We start from the raw sequence: 6,423 nt of genomic DNA on the forward strand, positions 1-6,423 counted from the left end.
AGGCGAAGCGAGCCCGTATTCTCGCAGCCTGTGCCTGAGCGGTTCGGAGTGCAGCAGCGCCAGATCCATTACAGCCACCGAGAACTGCAAGCGGTTGTGAATCCGTAACTGTACAGCATCCCTGAGCACAGATCAGCTAAATCTATTTCATTTCAGGCTAACCTACACTATGAAACATGTAATTGGTTATGCCTTTTGCATTATTTCCAATCTAGCTCAGATTTGCATTGTAAACAAATCAATTTGCCACTTTAATTGTTTAGCTCTGAGTCCACTTACAGGCCTGAGAGGGCAGACAAAACATAATAAATGGCTTTGTGTCCAGATTTTATCACAAGGAGCTGAGCTAAATAACTTATGAGCCCAGTCAGTTCTATTGAGTTATGAACTAGCTCTTCCTCCAGAGTAAATTAAAATTCTGTTTGCATACAAAAAGCCTAGTGAACGCTTTTTATTACTGTTGCAGGGAAGTGCAGAAATAATGGAGGTAGAGCTAAGGTAAATATATAACCCGATGCCCCTCCGGTGGATTCTTTGCTAAAGCTCGTGATTTTATGCACTGGTGTTTGAAGGTTGTATTTCCTGCCTGCGTATGCAGAAGGCTCAGTAGAAAAACCTAACTTGCTGGGACATGGCAAAATGAGAGCTTTGCGATGACAGAAGAAGCCACTGTAAACAAAGAATATGTCCTAAGAGCAACGGCAATTTTCTGCTACATTTTCCACTAAGCAATCTCATCCCAGTTCAGGAACAATGAGTATTTTAGTTAGCGTTTGGGGAAAGAGCAGAGAGCAGAAACTAATAGAAACTAAGTAAATGGGAAAATTACAGAGTTTTGATAGAATGGAAGCTGGCGTTTATTCTCTAGTAGAAACTCATAGTTTTAGAAATAGACACTGAACTGTAATAGCATATATGTACAATGGACTGAGAAACACACTTTAAACGATTACCCGCGAGCAAGGCCAAAGTCCCTGCACGGGAGAAGCACACACAGAGAGGAATGTTTGCCATACGCAATACAGAGGTGACCTAAAAAAGGTGACTGCCTCATTCTGAAGTTACGGGGAGGCAACAGGCTAAAATTCATCCCCCCGGTGGCAAAAGCCTTACTAATTTCAGCAGGTCCAGGGTGCTGTACAAGGAAGACGACATCTTTTGCAATAATTGAAATAGATGGACTCAGTGATACAGAGACAGGGCAAGCATAAACCTTATTACTTGTCAACTAAAAAAATCTGTCTTTTGAACAAAGAATCTATTCCAATGTATTTATTTTTTCCTGCAATGATTAGATGAACCTACAGCCATCCCATGCATGAATAACAAAATACTTTTTAGGTTATTAGTTAATGAATGTCAGCCCAAGTGACAAACAGAAGGGTTGATTTGAATCCACAAAAGGGCAAGACTAGTACTAATCTCCCAAGTTAAATATTCAACACAGTAAGATCTTGGAAGTGACTGGACAGGATTTCTAGTCTCGTGTCATGGTCTTTGAGGATAGCTCTTGAGAGAAACATGACAGTATCGTAACTAATGGGACTCTGAAATACAGAAAGATCATGATGTCAATTCAAACTGAGCAACAGTTTGCTCTGTTGGTAAAAAGTTTCATGTCATACCTTTTTCATACTTCATACACTTAACATGGTAAAACCCTAACTTAATATCATAAATGTGCTGTAATTTGAAGTTATTCTTGTGTTGCTTTAGGTTACATACATGAATATAGCGCTATAAGTGGAAAATGTATCATCTGTTGTGCTGTGTATGAGGAAGTCATTAAAGCCACGGGTAGGAAAACCATTTAATTTTAGTTTCCCACTATTTTTACATCTGTGTGACTGAAGTGCCTTCTTTCCCTGTCTACATTAGGAAGATGTGTGTATAATATGTAAATTAAGCCTGTTTTCTTTGTATGTTAGCTGAATCTGGAGTGCTTGTCACATGTTAGTCATGTTAGTTCTGGCATACAGGTATTAGCTGATCCTGATAATACACCTGTAAGTGTTCTGTTAGAAAGGAACGTTTAGAAGATGTCCAGAGCTACCGAGTGCCTAAGCTGCTGAAGTAGAAATGCAGTTCAGCACACCAGCTGTTTCCTCTAGGCCATGCCTCTAACAAGATCAATAGACTTGTACACGTTGTTGAACTGTAGTAGAATGGGGAAGTGATTAAAGAAATGAAGCATGGCACAGTGTCTCTCTTGCAATATATATTAAATATGAAATGGAAATATAAATGGAAATAAGATGGATTTTGTACTGTTTACCTTAGAGAGAGCAAAGTTGTGTTTCTGTGGAAATTAGTTTGAATATTAAAAGGATATATAAACATTGAATGTACTCTCAGCACCTAGTCCAAGCCCAGCTGCTCTGTCCCATGCCTCCTTGTGCTTTGTGTTACATACATTCTCCTATTAATCCAGCTAGGTTTCCATGCATGTCTTTGAAGCATTCAATAGCAAATTCTGTGGACAGTAAGAATGAATTTTTAGTATCTGTCCAAATGTCCTCTAGTCAGTGCACAATGCCCCTAAAAAACCCTGTTTAATTTCTTAGTATTCCAGTGGGTTCTAGTGTTGTATGCTATGAAGGCTGTGGTGTATCATTATTTTGGTAGCCTCGTGTTTTACTTTGCTTTGTAATTCTACCGAGCAATGAAGGAAAGCAAAGGAAGTCCCAAATACTTTTTTCTTTTTTTATCTTTCCTTTTTAAATAACAAAAATGCTTGTATTCCATCAGATGGATTTCACATTATAGTAGTAGTACTTACATGTTACTTGTTTCTATCCTCTTGGGAGGATTGATAATGCTAGTTAAAACTGCTTAATTTTATAATCCATAAATCAAGTGACAGGAGGGTAGGGCTAATAAAGAATACTGATGTGTTCAAGCTCAAAATTGCTTTGAATATGGTATAAAAATTGGCTCATGCCTATCTCTAGAAGTGAGATAGGCCTGTCTCGTCATAAGTAGCTGGGCGTTGTTTAATAAAATCTGTTTGCAGTTTTATAAGTGTCAGATCTGGTAACCTTTCTGCTGATAGTTTTTTCTCTGACTCAGGGGGAGATAATTAAGTCTTACTATTTAGGAAACACTTTCCGTTTTTTCAGCTTCAGTTTGTTTTTACGGAGTTGTATGTTACTTTTACACCACAGTTTTCCGTGGTTTTGTTTTTGTAATAATGATCACTTCTAAAATCATGCCCTATGGTATGACAGCACACTGTTTAAAGGGAGAAAAGTAGTTTACATAGGGCGTGATTCTCTGTATATAGCAGAAGGTAACACTCTTAAACTGCACTGTCAAAACCTCATTTTTTTTTTTTTTTTTTTTCTCCCAAGAGACAAGCAATAGACTTAATGGCCGATTAAGTTTCTGTAATTTTTGGCATTAGTGCTGGATCGGTACCTGCTGCTGCCAGGTAAGCACCAGGGCACAAGGAAAGGGGAGCCACAGGGGTATCCTCAGTGTCTTGGTTTTGGCTGGGATGGAGTTAATTTTCTTCCTAGTAGCTGGCATAGTGCTGTGGTTTGGCTTTAGTATGAGAATAATGTTAATAACCCACTGATGTTTTAGTTGCACTAAGTAGTATTTATAGTAGTCACTGATTTTTTAGCTTCCAGTGCTCTACCGACTGAGAAGACTGGAGATGCACAAGAAGCTGGGAGGGGGCACAGCCAGGACAGCTGACCCAAACTGGCCAAAGAGGTATTCCATACCATATGATGTCATGCTCAGTATAGAAACTGAGGAGGAGTTGGCCAGGGGGGCGATGCTGCTTGGGAACTGGCTGGGCATTGGTTGGCAGGTAGTGAGCAATTACATCGTGCATCCCTTATTTTGTATATTGGTATTATTGTTTTCCCTTCCTTTTTTGTCCTGATAAACTGTCTTTATTTCAAGCTGTGAATCTTACTTGGCCCCCACCCTGATTATCTCCCCTATCCAACTGTGGTGGGGGAGTAAGAGAATGGCTGTGTGGTGTTCAGCTGCCTGCTGGGTTAAACCACGACACCGAAGAAGATCTAGGAGCTTCTAACAAGCTCAGTCAGCTTCCCTTGACCCAAGAGTGCCAGCAGCCTTTGTTGCAGCTGCCCCCTGACTTTGGAAGGGCAAGGACCCTTTCAGACAGAGCTAGGGAGAGGCCTGTATAATAGCCAGGCAAAGAACACACCTCCCAGAGTGCACCAACAGATGCAGCTATTTGCCCAGAGAAGGGACCCCCATCTGTGGTCGGACCAGCTTAACCCTTCTCAGTTGTGGTGGTGACACCCCATAGGGCATGTGGCCCAGCAGGTGTTGGAGCAGCTATTGCTGTCAGGGCAGGGGCTTTCACCTAGACACAGCTTCAGATGGTCGATGCAGCCTGCACGTTCCAGCTTGCAGGGACTTCCTGGGGCCTCTCCCTGAGGCCAGGAAAGATGGTCTTCTGTTCTGCAGGTGGTGTGATGGTTTCGGAGATCTGTGTTGCCAGGTCGAGGGGTTGAAGGAGGAAGTCAGCAGGTTGTGTAGCATTAGGGGGGGGAGGGGGAGAGAGAGAGAGACAGGATCTTCTCAGAGGTGCACCAACTTCAAAAGCCCTAGAGCCCAACTGCAGTGTAGTTTGTCCTTAGAACAGTAAGTGCAAGCTCTGGCAAAGGTTAAGGGTGGAAAGACTCTAGCTCCACATGAAGGTTTGCAACTATGGTTTACCACCTTCAAATCTGAGGAGGAGCTGGGTATGCTTTCAAGCAAAGCATGTGGACCAACTGACCCTGAACCATGCAAGACCACTGGGAAGAAGCAGTGAGTGATAGTAATGGGGGACTCTGCTGCGGGGAACGGACACACCTATCTGCCTGTCTGACAGCAAATCTAGAGAGAGGGTCCTGGGGGACAGCAGGTTGAACATGAGCCAGCAGTGTTCCCTTACGGCAAAGGAGGCTAGCAGGATCATGGCCTGCCTCAGAAGCATGTCCAGCAGCGTGAGGGAGGTGATCCTTCCACCATATTCAGCACTGGTAGGGCCACACCTGGAGTGCTCTGCCCAGTTTTGGACTTGCCAGTATGAGAGAGTGAGCTAGTGGAGAGGGCATAGCAAAGGGCTACTATGATTAAGGGACTGGAACGTCTCTCCTATGAGGTAGAGGCTGAGAAAGCTGGGATTCTTTAGCCTGGAGAAGGCTTGGAGGGGGATCTTGTCAATGTGTACAAACATCTGAAGGGGAGGGGGATGTAAATAAGGTGGGTGTAAAGACTTTGTCTTCGCGCACATGTGAAGATGAATGAACCATAATAAGATTGGACAAACTTGTTTGTAAGAATACATAGATTAATGGAACTTGAATCTTAATTGTATGTTGTTATTTACCTGCCTCAACAGCTATAACCAGGGAAGATAAAAAGCCAGTTCCAGCTTTAGACCTCTTCCATATTTCTTTATACCCGGTGATCCTGCACTGGTAAAATAAAATATTGTCCCTTGCAAGCCTTCCCTTACAACTTATTCCTCAAACACAAAACAGTGTTTTGCAGTTATTTATATGCAGTCTCCTGCCTCAAGCTATGCAGAATTTCTGTGAACATTTTTAGCTGGGTATCTGTTCATATAATCTTTAGCAATCAAGTACAGGAGAAAAACATACCAAATCATTTATGGGCAGATGTTGTAAAGTGTGTAAAGAAAAGAATTAATCAGTTTTGCAACCTGAAAATTAGTTCTCAGGACAAGTATAAATGGTGACTAACTTCTAGTTAATACACAGTTTTCTAGTAACACTATTTCTTCTGTCCCAGTAATCTGTTCTGGTAAAATAACAGAATCCCTCAGGCATGGTGTTGTCTAACTGCTTTATACTGAATGTATGCAGGTATGTCTTACTTGAACAGTGGGGTGGGGCGGGATGTTGTGGGGTTTTTGCTTTTTGTGTGTGTGTGTGGTTGGTTGTTTTTTTGGTTTTTTTTGTTGTTGTTAAGGCCTTGTAATTAAGGGGATATGTATACAGTATAGTATTGAAGAGCTACTGACTACTGCGGGCTGAATTAAGAGGAATATAGCAACAGAATAATGACTGGAAAGGTTGAGGAAAAGAACTCTTTTATTGGTTGATGCAACTTGGAGTAGGCTACCTGTACAACTGCAGCTGGCCTGTTCTCTGCGCTCTTTGAAAACCTCTAAATTCTTTAAATTAGTCAAATTGAATTAATGTTACTGATAAAGACAGCATGTTTGAATGCTGTAAGTTCTCAATTGTTGATTCAAAATTCACCGTGTTTTGACAGCTTTAACTCTCTTTCTGCTTTTTGGTTTTTTTTAAGTTGACTCTGTACTTCTTTAGAGCACCACCACGGATCATAGAAGATAACTGATTTAGTGTAAGGAGCATAGGGTTTTGAAAATTTCAAAGGTGTGACAATGCTGTAGCATTTTCAGTT

Source organism: Egretta garzetta, unplaced genomic scaffold (assembly GCF_000687185.1).
Source record: "Egretta garzetta isolate BGI_Z169 unplaced genomic scaffold, ASM68718v1 scaffold262, whole genome shotgun sequence".
NCBI lineage: Eukaryota > Metazoa > Chordata > Aves > Pelecaniformes > Ardeidae > Egretta > Egretta garzetta.